We start from the raw sequence: 13,426 nt of genomic DNA, 5'->3' as shown, positions 1-13,426 counted from the left end.
AAATATCAGCTGTAAGGCAGTCTGAACAGAGAATTGCTTTGCCATCTTGATCTTTGTGGTATGGAACCACGCTGACAGAGCTTTTTTATAGTGTCAGGTCCCCAAGCTTGATAGTGTTGGGTGCTCCAATTTTGCAACCTTGTGCGGGAACAGTGGGTGCACACTGTGGGTGCTCACACCAAGGGCCCATTCACCTGCTTTACTCTTTCCCCCTCTCACACACACACACACACACACACACACACACACACACACACACACACACACACACACACACACACACACACACACACACACACACACACACACACACACAGAGAGGAAGAAGGGAAAATGAGGGTGCACAGAACCTATGATTTCCACACTTAAACTAGCTCCGGGTCCACTGGACCCGAACACCCTGTGTGTAATATAAATGTGATGGGGGGGTATACAGGGGGGGGTCATTGAAAATGTTTTCTGATTCATGTTCCTCACAGAAAATGAGCCAAAGCCAATGAATCTTAGTTCAAAATAATAATTATTTGTATCACTTTTATGAAGCTAAAAACTGAAAACGGGTCCCACAGACCCGAACACCTTATAAGGGTTAACAGAGAGCACGCCATACAGATTCCACACATTTGGAAGTGTTGTGTTTTAGCAAATTTATTTTGAAGGCAGGAACCCTCAAATGACCCACAGACATTGTCAGACTTTATCTGAACTCTGAAATGAATGACAAATGCACATGTAGGCTGCCTGGCCTTGTGCAATAGGCGTGGATGGCCCCTTGTTGTTCAGTTCGTTTTGAAACCATGTTGTGTGCCATACTGTGTCTGCTTTAAGTACACCAAACTGAATGTTTATTTCACAAAGATCTAATAAAATACAATTCCCACTGACAACGTTTTAGCCTTAGAGCAAGTTTTCAAGGAGGCATCTGGATGTTATTCATCCCCATGGCAACCCCTGGAAGGAATTGACTCTGACTTCCACTCTGACTGCCAAGGATCCAGTGGGGACGTGATGTCTCAACTTTTGAGATGGTCCCGGTCATCGAGGTGTCGTTACACTCCTCTGAGGCTGATGATGATCCTGAGCAACACGCACACACACACACACACACACACACACACACACACACACACACACACACACACACACACACACACACACACACACACACACCAACCCTGTCTCGTCAAAATTACGTTCCCAGAGAACTATTCGGCATTCTCAATTACGTTTGTCATAAAACGTATTTTGTCCGCGATTACGTTTTATTGAACGTATTGCAAATACGTTCGTCCTCAGCCTATTTTTTGCCATTTATTAACCTCTAGGATTATGTTTGGTTGAAACGTATCCCAGATAGGTTAAATGTCAACGTATAGCACATTATTGTCATTAAGGCATATCTCCCTTTCAGGGAACGTTTCATTTAACGTATTTTGTCTGAAAAACGTATCTTGGCTGTGGATACGTGTTATTGAAAATAACCCTCCCTCGTTAAATCAATGAGCTTGGTGTTTTGCTTTAAAAAAAAAAGTTATAGAAGAAGTCTAAACTGCAGAAAATAAACACATCCAAGCTGCCTTTTAAGGATACCTTGGAATAACTGTCTATTTTTCAACCATCGGACCCTAGTTTACGACAAAAACAACCCAATTGACGGCACCTCCTTTGCCGCATGGTTTTTAGAGTTATTAGAGGGGGCGGTCGATAGCAACCACCATAGCAACCATGACGGTCAAGTGACTGGATTCAGCCCCGTTGAAAAAAATAGAATACCTCCCTACACACTCAGTAGTAGATTAATGATATTTAAATTATTATTATGACCATGAAGTCTTTATTTGCATGGGTTTACATTTCGTTGTGTAGCATGGAAAAATCGGAGAAACACTCCCATTCAGAATGCATTGGTTTACACTTCGTTCTTTGGAGCACGGTTATTTTTATTGATTTATTTATTTTCCGTTTTTGAGGAGTTGAGGATTTTTCTGCAATAATCCAAAATCCAATGGAAAACCCGTTGGCTTTTTGTCAAGGGAACCGAGGGCGACGCTCACTTCCGGGTTTGCCAACATACGTCATCCCTCTCCACCACTCTATACTGTAAAAACACATGTTCAAATTGAATGATAATGCATGAATTTATTCTTTATTCTGCCATAGTAACACGGTAAATAAATGGCAAAAATAGGCTGAGAACGAATTCGTATTTACGATATTGTAGCGACCCTGGGACAATTAAATTGTTTTTGTGTTATGTGTTGCATTGTATTTCGTTGTCCGTTATGCCAGTTGTTCTGTGTGTGCATGTATTGTAATGTTCTTCTTGTCAATCAGTGTGAGGGCGAATCATTAGGTCAGCTGGGGGAGGGCCTTGGAAGAACACGAGGGTGGGGGCCTGCACGTGAGTGAGACCGTGTTGGGGGTTGCCGGGGTAACCGGGGTTTGTTTTGGGTGGGATTTCTGCCGTTGGTTACGGGTTTCAGTGACCTGGTTTTGGTCCATTAAAAGTTCCTTCAATTACTAATGACTCGACATCGTTATGTCACCTGCGAGGTCATTACAATATGTTCATAAAACGTAAACATGTAGAGGGCCTCGTTCGCTCGTTTTGGATAAATTCCAATGGGTCGTAATCTGTGGCGGAACAAACCAACGTGGTCGTATTTTCCGAGAGGACAGGCTGATACTGGACATTGACTGGTTTGTAGGTGGGCGTGAGTCTGACGTCACCGTTCACCGGTATAGCCTTCATGAACGAATGAAGAAACGTGTGAACATAATTTCCTGCAGCTCAGTTCAGGCAGCCGCCCAGACAACGCACACTTCCCGCTTTGACCACAGCTATAGCCCTAGATAAAGAAATCAACAAAGCAACCCCCGCTCCTACAGTTACCCCGTCAGCAGCTAATTTCTCCTCTTGTGACATGTTGATATAACGTTGGACTATTAACATTACAATCAAACGTACGCTTCCCCGAGAGGTAGACCTATGCCTATATGCTGACAATAATGTGTTATCGAAATTTAACGTAGCCTATTAAGGATACGTTTCAATTAAATGTAGCCTGTAATCCAAGAGGTAGCTTAAATAAATAACAACAAAAATGTTGAGAACGAACCTATTTGCAATATGTTCAATAAGACGTAATCAGGGACAAAATAACGTTAAATTAAACGTTTCCCGAAAGGGAAATATGCCTTAATGACAATAATGTGCTATACGTTGACATTTAACATATTTGGAATGCGTTTCAACCAAACATAATCCTAGAGGTAAATTAATGGCAAAAAATAGGTTGACAACGAACGTATTTGCGATATGTTCAATAACACGTATCCACAGCCAAGATACGTTTTTCAGACAAAATACGTTAAATGAAACGTTCCCTGAAAGGGAGATATGCCTTAATGACAATAATGTGCTATACGTTGACATTTAACCTATCTGGGATACTAATCCTAGAGGTTAATAAATGGCAAAACAATAGGCTGACAACGAACGTATTTGCGATATGTTCAATAAAACGTATTCACGGCCAAGATACATTTTTCAGACAAAATACGTTAAATGAAACGTTCCCTGAAAGGAAGATATGCCTTAATGACAATAATGTGCTATACGTTGACATTTAACCTATCTGGGATACGTTTCAACCAAACATAATCCTAGAGGTTAATGAATGGCAAAAAATAGGCTGAGGACGAACGTATTTGCAATACGTTCAATAAAACGTAATCGCGGACAAAATACGTTTTATGACAAACGTAATTGAGAATGCCGAATAGTTCTCTGGGAACGTAATTTTGACGAGACAGGGTTGCACACACACACACACACACACACACACACACACACACACACACACACACACACACACACACACACACACACACACTCATGCATTTTGTATGAACCAAGGGTTGCCGACCTCGGTTGAACCGCTAGGCTGATATTAAAGTGAAAATGAAACGATCCAATCATAAAAAAGGATCTAAGCCTCCCAACTTCTCCAGCATGTTGCATTGATTTGCGGTGAGAAAAAACGATAATCCAGAAGAAGCCTTGTCAGCACAGTTAATTTCCCCATTCCAGAGTAATTTGCAGAAGAGGCGACGGCCCTGGTTCCCATTAGGGACTCCCCGGCCATACGTGTGTGGAGCTCGGGGCCCAGTGGCACCTCGTACTGGGATGAAAGGGAACCCGGTCGCGGGTCTCGGGACAACCAGTCCTCCGCCGGCGGGACCTTGGCCTGGCTCCAACGTAAACATGGAGGGTTTTATTGGTCATTAGGCCCCATAGGACCTGGAGGCGAGGACCAGGAGGTGAGGAGAGGAGAGGAGGGGGCGGATGTGTGTGTGTGTGTGTGTGTGTGTGTGTGTGTTGATGTGTGTTGGTGTGTGTGTGTGTGTGTGTTTGGGGATGGGTGTGGGTGGGTGGGTGGGTGTGTGTGTGTGTGTGCGGGGGGAGGGGGGTGGGGGGCCATCACAGGGTGCAAGGATGCAAAAGAAAAGACCTGATGCCTCAGCACTCGAGGAGGAGGAGGAGGGGGAAGATGATGGAGGAAGAGGGGGAAGAGAAGGAGGAGGAGGCGGAGGAGGAGGAGGAGGAGGAAGATGATGGAGGAAGAGGGGGAAGAGAAGGTGGAGGAGGCGGAGGAGGTTGGAGGGGTAGGAGGAGGTGGAGGCGGTTGGAGGAGGACGAGGACGAGGAAGATGATAGAAGAAGAGGGGGAGGAGATGGAGGAGGAGGTGTAGGAGAAGGAGGAGGAGAAGGGGAAGGAGGAGGAAGAGGAGAAGCAGATGTCATGCTGTGCTAAACTCTGTTTGTGTGGAGCAGTGAGTCGCCCCACCCTGCTGTGAGCCAGTCAGAATGACAGGACTGATGAGTCAACGTAGGGGGGTTGCTCCATGGGCATTGGTATACGAGGTGCTGCTGGAGTCCCTGTTTAGTGTTTACAATGTGACGCTCGTATCAGTTCGCGTTCACTGCTGCATAACAAGCAGTGTTCGTCCTCAATGACACTGTTGCTTTCTGGGTTAAACACTTTTTTTTGTGGATGAAATATGCCATAATAAAATACGATCCTATTGTTCATTAGGTTGTTTTGTTATTATGGAAATAATGAAGGGATTTATTAAATGTTATTTCGAGCCAAACAATTAATATCAGTGGTTCTGTGACTTAGTGCTTGCACACTGCAGTAGAAGAGAGGCATGATAAGATGGTGGAAAGAACTAATTGTTTCAATTGAGTTGTTCCACAAGTTCGATCCAGCCCGTCGTCTTCTGAGAAAGACTATAAAAGCCGGCTGAAGTAGTTTGGATTGTTTATGACTTGGATCCGAGAGAGATGAAAACAGCCAGCGCAGTCTTTAAAACAGTTGTTGCTAACATGCCAAGAGTAGGATCTGGACCAAAACTAAATAACGACATTAGAATAATCAATAATGAATACCTCAGCATAATGACTTCCTCAGAATAATGAATAGTGAATTACTCAACAATAATGAATAGTAATTTCCTCAGAATAATGATCAGTAAATCCACCAACAAGAATTAATAGTGATTCCCTCCGAAAGATGAATAGTGAATCCCTCAGCAAAAGTGACATCAGCATAACATCAGGCAGCCATTGCGGGCTATTTTCAGTTGAACTGAGTTAAGATTCAAATGAAAAAGCGTGTCATTTGCCTGTGCCAATACATGGTACGGATCCAAGAGAACCATACATCTTGAGTTAGTTCCAACGGAGCATGTCAGATCCATAACAGTCCTCTTCCACCTTCCTCCTTAACCCCTGCAAAGTCTCTAATGGAAAAGTAGGATGTTTGACGCTGACGCCCACAGACATGTCTGAACTGTCCGTCTACTGTACTCCGCCACGGCTTCCTCTGTATTGATTTCTCGTCTCAAAGGCAAAAATAGTGGAGAAAATTCCACACGCACTTACCAAAGCATGCAGGTTTTCCAAGGGCCGAGACCCCGTCTGGGCGAAAAGACCTTTATGCTCCATCCTCTTTCCACCATCCTTTTCCCGGAAAATAAATTGTTTTTTTCTCGTTCTGCTATTTGATATTGGTTGATATTTGAGCAAAGCGTTTATAATATTTTTTTTACTTGATAAGTTCTGGGAAAAATACAAAGAATGCAGCATTGTTTGAGGGGGTCTTCGTGTTGAAACACACTGGAGAACCACTATTTGGTTTGTGTTGGCTCCCTCACCCTGCCTTGAAGAGCTGTTGTTCAGTGAGGACCGGGCTGAACCTCCAAAAACACAAATGATTGTTGTTTAATCTTGCCAAACTTTGGTTTCAATGTGACCCCCCCCCCCTCCCCATCCCCATGTTCTGATTGATTGATGAGGCCCATCTGGGTACAAGCCTAGCCTGGCTGGTACATATTATATCCTGGTTGGAAAACACACCACACCACACACACATTTCACCGCAAGCACACACATCGTGTGTGGAGCATAGAGAAGGAGTTCCTGTGGTCTGTGTCTGAGCAGGACCATGTGACTCGCTGTGTTCTGCATGCGGAAAGGATTGTTCCCCTCATTGTAATCGGCCATTCAACCGATAAAATATAAACGAAAATAAATGCAGTTCTGGGCTGTTTTCTTCCTTCACTATTATATCATTCCGCAGACACTTTTATCAGAAGCGGCTTACAGCGATGCTGAGAGCAGATACTCTTTTTAGGTTGCGGGCATTGGGATTTGAAACAAAAACCTTTGTCTGGGCGTCTTTGGGAGTCAAACACCCTAACCGTAAGAGTCTAGACTAGATAAGTACATTTATAAAGTGATTTTCTAACCAGTGGCAACTCAAAGCACTTTACAATATTACCTGACAATCACCCATTCATACATTCACACACTGTTTACGGTGTCAGCCATGCAAGCTAACAGGCAGCTCATCAGGTGCAGTCAGGGTGAGGTGTGTAGCTCAGGGAAACCTCGATACCATGTTGCATTGATTTGCGGTGAGATGCAAAAACGTGTCTGGTTGGTTACCATCTTTTTAAATTTATGTGTTGAAATCATACATGTGTTGAATACTATTGAGCACACAATGTGTATTGTACATTTGCAATGTGCAGGCAAAACACACATGAGATACGGGTGGTCTGATCATAAACCCACCATAATCACTGACATAATGACATAAATACTGAGAAACCAATTGTTTCTGGGGCAACCAAACTGGATCATGTGACGTTATAATCCCTCTGTGGGCCCTGAGATAAACAACCATATGGAATCCTATCCTGAGTGACGTCCCATGAGAAGTGTTGTTTTGTACCCCGTCCAATCATGCACTGTGAAATGTGCGTGTCTTTTTTGTTTGGTTTCTGGGATGTTTTTCAATTCAATGACCTGAACTCTGGTAAAAAAATCATGTGGTAGCAATTGAAAAATTCGGCATAGGATGATTTGTCTGACAAAATACGATCTTTATCCTTTCAGTGTTAAAATACGAAGGGAAATAACTCTATTTATAGATAAAAACTGACTAGCTTTATCAAACAATCCATTCTATTTTTACAAACATGTCTCAATGTTTACCGCAAACCCGACACATCCACTGCCTGAACCTGACCTCAGACATGATGTTTACCCAGGAGATGACGATGTCTGTAATGGTATGCATAACCACAAGACACACACTACGCCTTTGCTTAGCATTAACACCTAAAAGCATACATTTACCACAAGAGGAATGTTCACGCATAAAGCTGGACGCCTCTATACATACACAAACACGCTGTCATTCATTCCAGTGACCACAGCTCCCCGTCTCCACGGTGACAGGCTGGAGATGTTTACAGGAAGTACCAGCAGCAGGAGAAGGTGAGCTCAGAGCAACGGCCCGGTGTGTGGAAAACACTCAACTACAAAGACCATTAACCTCAGAGGCAAAGTACTGGAAATGAACTCCTGATCTGAACTCATATAGTCCTGCGATGGTCCCTCACACAGCAGGGTGTGGTTTCTTTACTGGCGCAAAGTGCCCGACGGAGAAAAGCTGAAATATCGTTTTTTTTGGGCCCTTTTTCATTTTTTTCTTTCACACACAGTAGTTTTCCTGAATCACCGTCTCTAGGGTGTAGTCATTAAGTTTGAAACGCCGCCATCTGGCACGGCCTTGACTTGCGGGGAAAGAACAGCTACAGGCAATATTCCCGAGCCCCTGTGGAAGCTCACATTTCAGTTGTTACACCAGCGCAGTTTCAGCACTACCCACCCCCTCCCACCCCTCAACCCGTCCCCCCGTCCCCCCCCCCCGTCCCCCCGTCCCCCGTCCCCCCCCAGCAGTGACCTGGAAAAAAAAGATCCATCAATAACTCCCCAATCCGGACCAGCAGCCCCCATAGTGGGAATCCGCCCCCACAATCCCTCTCTCCTACCGCTGCCCCACATTCAGCTGACACCCTCGTCGCCGTCTGTATGATTTACACCTCCCAAAGTACAGCTGACCTCCTCCATGCCGAGCGAAAAAACATGGAGGCCGTAAAAAGGTCTCTGCTCTCCAATGACATTTCAGGTGGAAGTAAAATCTCACACTTCTATTATGGGTTGAGAATAAGAGTCAAGGAATACACATTCGTTGTGTTGTGTGTGTGTGTCAATAGAAACAGTGTGATGTAGATCTCCGTGGAGATGGATGTCTGGAAAGTTCAGTGCTAGGGTGTAAAGATGAGGCCTAATGGCATTTCACTTAAGGGCCACACTGTGGACTTTTATGGTCCAGATGTCTGGCCGACACAGTCTACAGTATTTATCCAACTTAGATCATCCCGCTTTAAATATATCCTTCTGCGTCTCAGAACATAGTCATGATCATCAAACTTAAATATCATGATTGAATAGTCACTTTACTCCCAGTGACCACACACACACCCACACACACACACACACACACACACACACACACACACACACACACACACACACACACACACACACACACACACACACACACACACACACACACACACACACACACACACACACAGAGCAGACCCACATTCACGGGGAATGTTGGCATGTGTGAGCCGTGAGGTTAATCATATTTCCCGAAGCGTGTACGGCTGTTAAGGCACATTCACTCACACACAAACCCTGGATATTATTTGTTAGCATTGACGAATGTGTCATGCTAACACACTCCATGTGAATGAAGACAAATAGCAGCGCAGGCTAGCGTGTGCTAACGCGTGGCATATTTTTTGCTCTTGCCACACCAATTGTTTTAAAACTATTCTCCTAGGAGGGCAAACAACTGTCGACAGGGTAATGTAATGCAATTGTGTTTGTTTCAAATAAAGAACGCTTGGCGCCTCTGACTCAGAACCAAAACAAGCAGAGCATTAGGTACAGCCAGTAAAAGCTATAGAATGCCTCATTTACATAGATAAAACACACATGTTCCCAATCATAAAACCCGATGCCCAACGTCAACAGGGGACCCACTGGTTCTCACGGAAGGGTTCACGTTCATGTAGCGTGGCCTTGAATAGAGGGGATGACATGGGCACAACGCTTCATAGGAGATTCAAAATAACCCCCTAGCAGGACTGACTTCATTGTCAGAACAAACAGCAGAGTACGGGCCAGCAGAGGAATCGACAAGGCAATGGGATGATTCATTGTCCAGTCAAACACGCAACTGTATATACAAACACACACAGTGACTTTCCTCAACAATGCTTTATTCAAAATGTTATGCCATTCCTTTTGAATACAATTTACTCTTTAAATATTGACAAATGGTCATCTGATTTGAGGGTTTAATGCAGACCATATTGCTTGTGCTTGCAAATATCTTTCTGAGGACGGAAGACCCGAGCGTCTTGAAGGGAGAACTGTTCCTGGTTTGAAAGTTGTTAGAAACCGTCCTCGCACGAGTTGACAGGATTTGTTGTTTTCCAAAAGCAAGCCTATGACCAAGTGCGTTTCATATTACACAGTCGGAGGAAACGTTTGATGTTCATGAGGACACTGAGATGGCTCACCACGACCTCCCTCGCTCTGACCATGTTCTGACCTCTCAGAGATCAGAGGTCACGTCGTACTCGCATAAATGACAGCTGTTAACACACGTGACTGATCACGTCAATCCGAGGTGCAGAGAGGCGGGAATTCTGTGTTCTTCGGTGTCAGTGCTTTGAATCCGGAGTAGGAATGTATACAAACACACCGCACGGCAGGAAACGGCAGCAAACAGAAACACACCACATCTTTATTCCCATGCGGGTTGTAAACAAACCCCCTCATCTGCTATCTATTTTAAAGCTCTAGAGTTCATAGCAGAGCTTGGCTTGTCTCTGGTGAGCTGGAGGGAGTACTTGGACTCCTTTTAGGTGTCTGACATTTGGCTCAGACCACCAAACACCTCCCTTTCCTCAAATAAATGAGAGGATTTATTTGTTTTAGTAAAATCTGCCGAACGTGTCAGCATTGCTTTAACTCACACTGTATGCCTCCCAAGTCGGGGTGTACCTTTGTGACTACTTTCCAATTATAAATCTAAAAACTAAATAGTGGATGCTTGGATGGCCAAAGGAAACACTGTAAAATAGCCACACAACCTTAGGGACAAAAAACGTCAGGGAAACCCTTGCATGAGGAGGAAAACAGAACTGCCCCATCCATGTAAGAAAACACCAGAAACACATAGGACCATATCTTGCATCTGGCGCAATTGACTTTCTACACTGACGCATATGTCGTTGCTTGTTTGCAACAGGTGTAGAGCGGCAATAAGTCTCATCTCATCTCATTTTCTTCCGCTTATCCGGGGTCGGGTCGCGGGGGGAGCAGCTCAAGCAGGTTGTACTTTTAAATCAATGCATCTGCAAACACCATACAGCAAACACATATTTTCTTGACACAGACATCGTGTACAAGCCCATAACTTTAAGGATTGATGAATATTTGATCATGAGAAAACATTGTTTTACCGCGAGTAAGTGTTACAAAGAATGAATGAATGCGGGCGCGCTTGTGTGTATGTGTAAAAGAATAAATGAATGCGGGCGCGCGTGTGTGCGTCCATCTGTTTAAACACACGCAAACTAAACACGTAACGCATAATACAGTCCATGGCAATGTATATTAACGGGGGGGGGGGGGGGGACACATGCATATTAGGAACACAAGTCGATAATGATAATGCATACAATACTGATAAGAAACGATGTTTGTTAATATATTGCGTGTATCATTAAATAGATTATCATATGTGTGTTAAGTATTCTTTGCCGAAATAGCAACATCGCCATAGAACCGCCCACAAAGCTACTTTCAGACCAAAAGCATTTCAGACCGTTAAAAAGGGGCCCATAATGTTTAAAACACAGTTCCTCCTTTCATACCCTTCAAGGTCAAGGAACTCCCTTGTCAAGCATGGGCCGATCGGTTGGCACAGAATGGCCACGACCACCCTGGAACTCTGATGTTAAATGTCTGGTTTTGGGAGTCCCTTTAAGAAGGGTTCTTGGGATGCAGGGTGGAGAGAAACCTGAGGTTCGGTGGTTGTTCAGGTCCACACACACAGATTCCTACAGGTCTCACCAGCAAGCTGTTACTTTTTACAGTCACTCTCCTGCCCCTCAACACCCTTACTGACCAGCACACACACACACACGCACACCTGCACACAGACACACACACACACACACACACACACACACACACACACACACACACACACACACACACACACACACACACACACACACATAAACACACATAAACACACACACACACACACACACACACACACACACACACACACACACACACACACACACACACACACACACACATAAACACACACACACACACACACACACACACACACACACACACACACATAAACACACATAAACACACACACACACACACGCACACGCACACGCGCACACACACATACACACACACACACACACACACACACACACACACACACACACACACACACACACACACACACACACACACACACACATATATAAGGAGGAAAGAGAAAGGCAGAGAAGGTGATTCGGTACCCAGCTTCCTGAAGAAAGGTTCTGGCTGAATCACCGGCTAATTCCCCCTGATTCACTTAGGCAGAGGGCATTGAGTGTTAAGTCTCTTTGTGAGTCACAAAGCCCAGCCAGGCATTTCCTTGTCACTTACACTTACTGGAAAACCTATATGCTCTTCTGGAAGACATTTTGGAGTTGTAGCTGAAGCATGATACAGCTGAGATTTTCCATTATCTGGAATGTATTAAGTGTGAAAACAGAAACAGACCTGGCCAGGGGGGAAAATGAGCAGGACTCGACCTTGCCATCAGCAGAACTCAACAGGTTAACATTGTATGAGCGCATTCTCTGTACTTTTTCCAAAAATAATATTGCTCAATCTCTTTGTTGTATACCATCCCCCCCTCAGTTCCCTTCCTGACGTGCAAACACACACACAGACGCACTTAGCGAAGCCCGCACGCCATGTGAGCGTACATACACACCCCCCCCCCCATACACACACACAGTATAACACACATGCACCTACACACACGCACACACACTCACACACACACACACACACACACACACACACACACACACACACACACACACACACAAGCGCACACAAGCGCACACACACGCACACATGCACCCACACACACACACACACACACACACACACACACACACACACACACACACACACACACACACACACACACACACACACACAAACACACACACACACACACACACACACACACACACACACACACACACACACACACACACACACACACACACACGCACATAGCTAGGTATCTTGATATGTATTTATATTGAACCGTACTAAATTACAACTTTCAACTCTATGCAACCTCAAACAAACCCAATACTGTTACTAGGTTAACGAGGCATTTTCATGTGCCATGAACATCCACTAAATCATCTTATGAATTCTTGTTTGAACAAAATAGCCTGCTAATGAAGAGCGGGAGATTTCTGATGCAAACAGCAGTGTACCACCAGGCATGCCCTGGCTCACTGGACCCAGGGCAGGTGGTGATCACAGGGACGGCAGATGCATCCACCCGCTTGGGTACTTTGCTCCGTTGGCTAGGCCTGTGAAACACATGAGCCACGCCGAAGCCATTCTCCGTCTCCCATGATGGCTGATCTGAGACACGGGGAAGAGATTTACAAGCTCCTCTTCAGAACACGCCAAGGTGGAGAGGGAGGGAGCGGGTTGGCGTTGGAGAGAGGGCTCCGCTGGGGAATCGATTGTTGCTGACGAGACAGAGTACACCGCAGAGGCATGCGCTGGAAGGCATAGGGAGGAGAGGAGACGGGACGGAGAGGAGGAGAGGAGAGAGGAGAAGAGAGGAGAAGAGGGAGGACGAGAGGA

This window comes from Gadus macrocephalus, chromosome 16 (assembly GCF_031168955.1).
Source record: "Gadus macrocephalus chromosome 16, ASM3116895v1".
Classification (NCBI taxonomy): domain Eukaryota; kingdom Metazoa; phylum Chordata; class Actinopteri; order Gadiformes; family Gadidae; genus Gadus; species Gadus macrocephalus.
Note: the sequence above shows the minus strand (reverse complement) of the source record.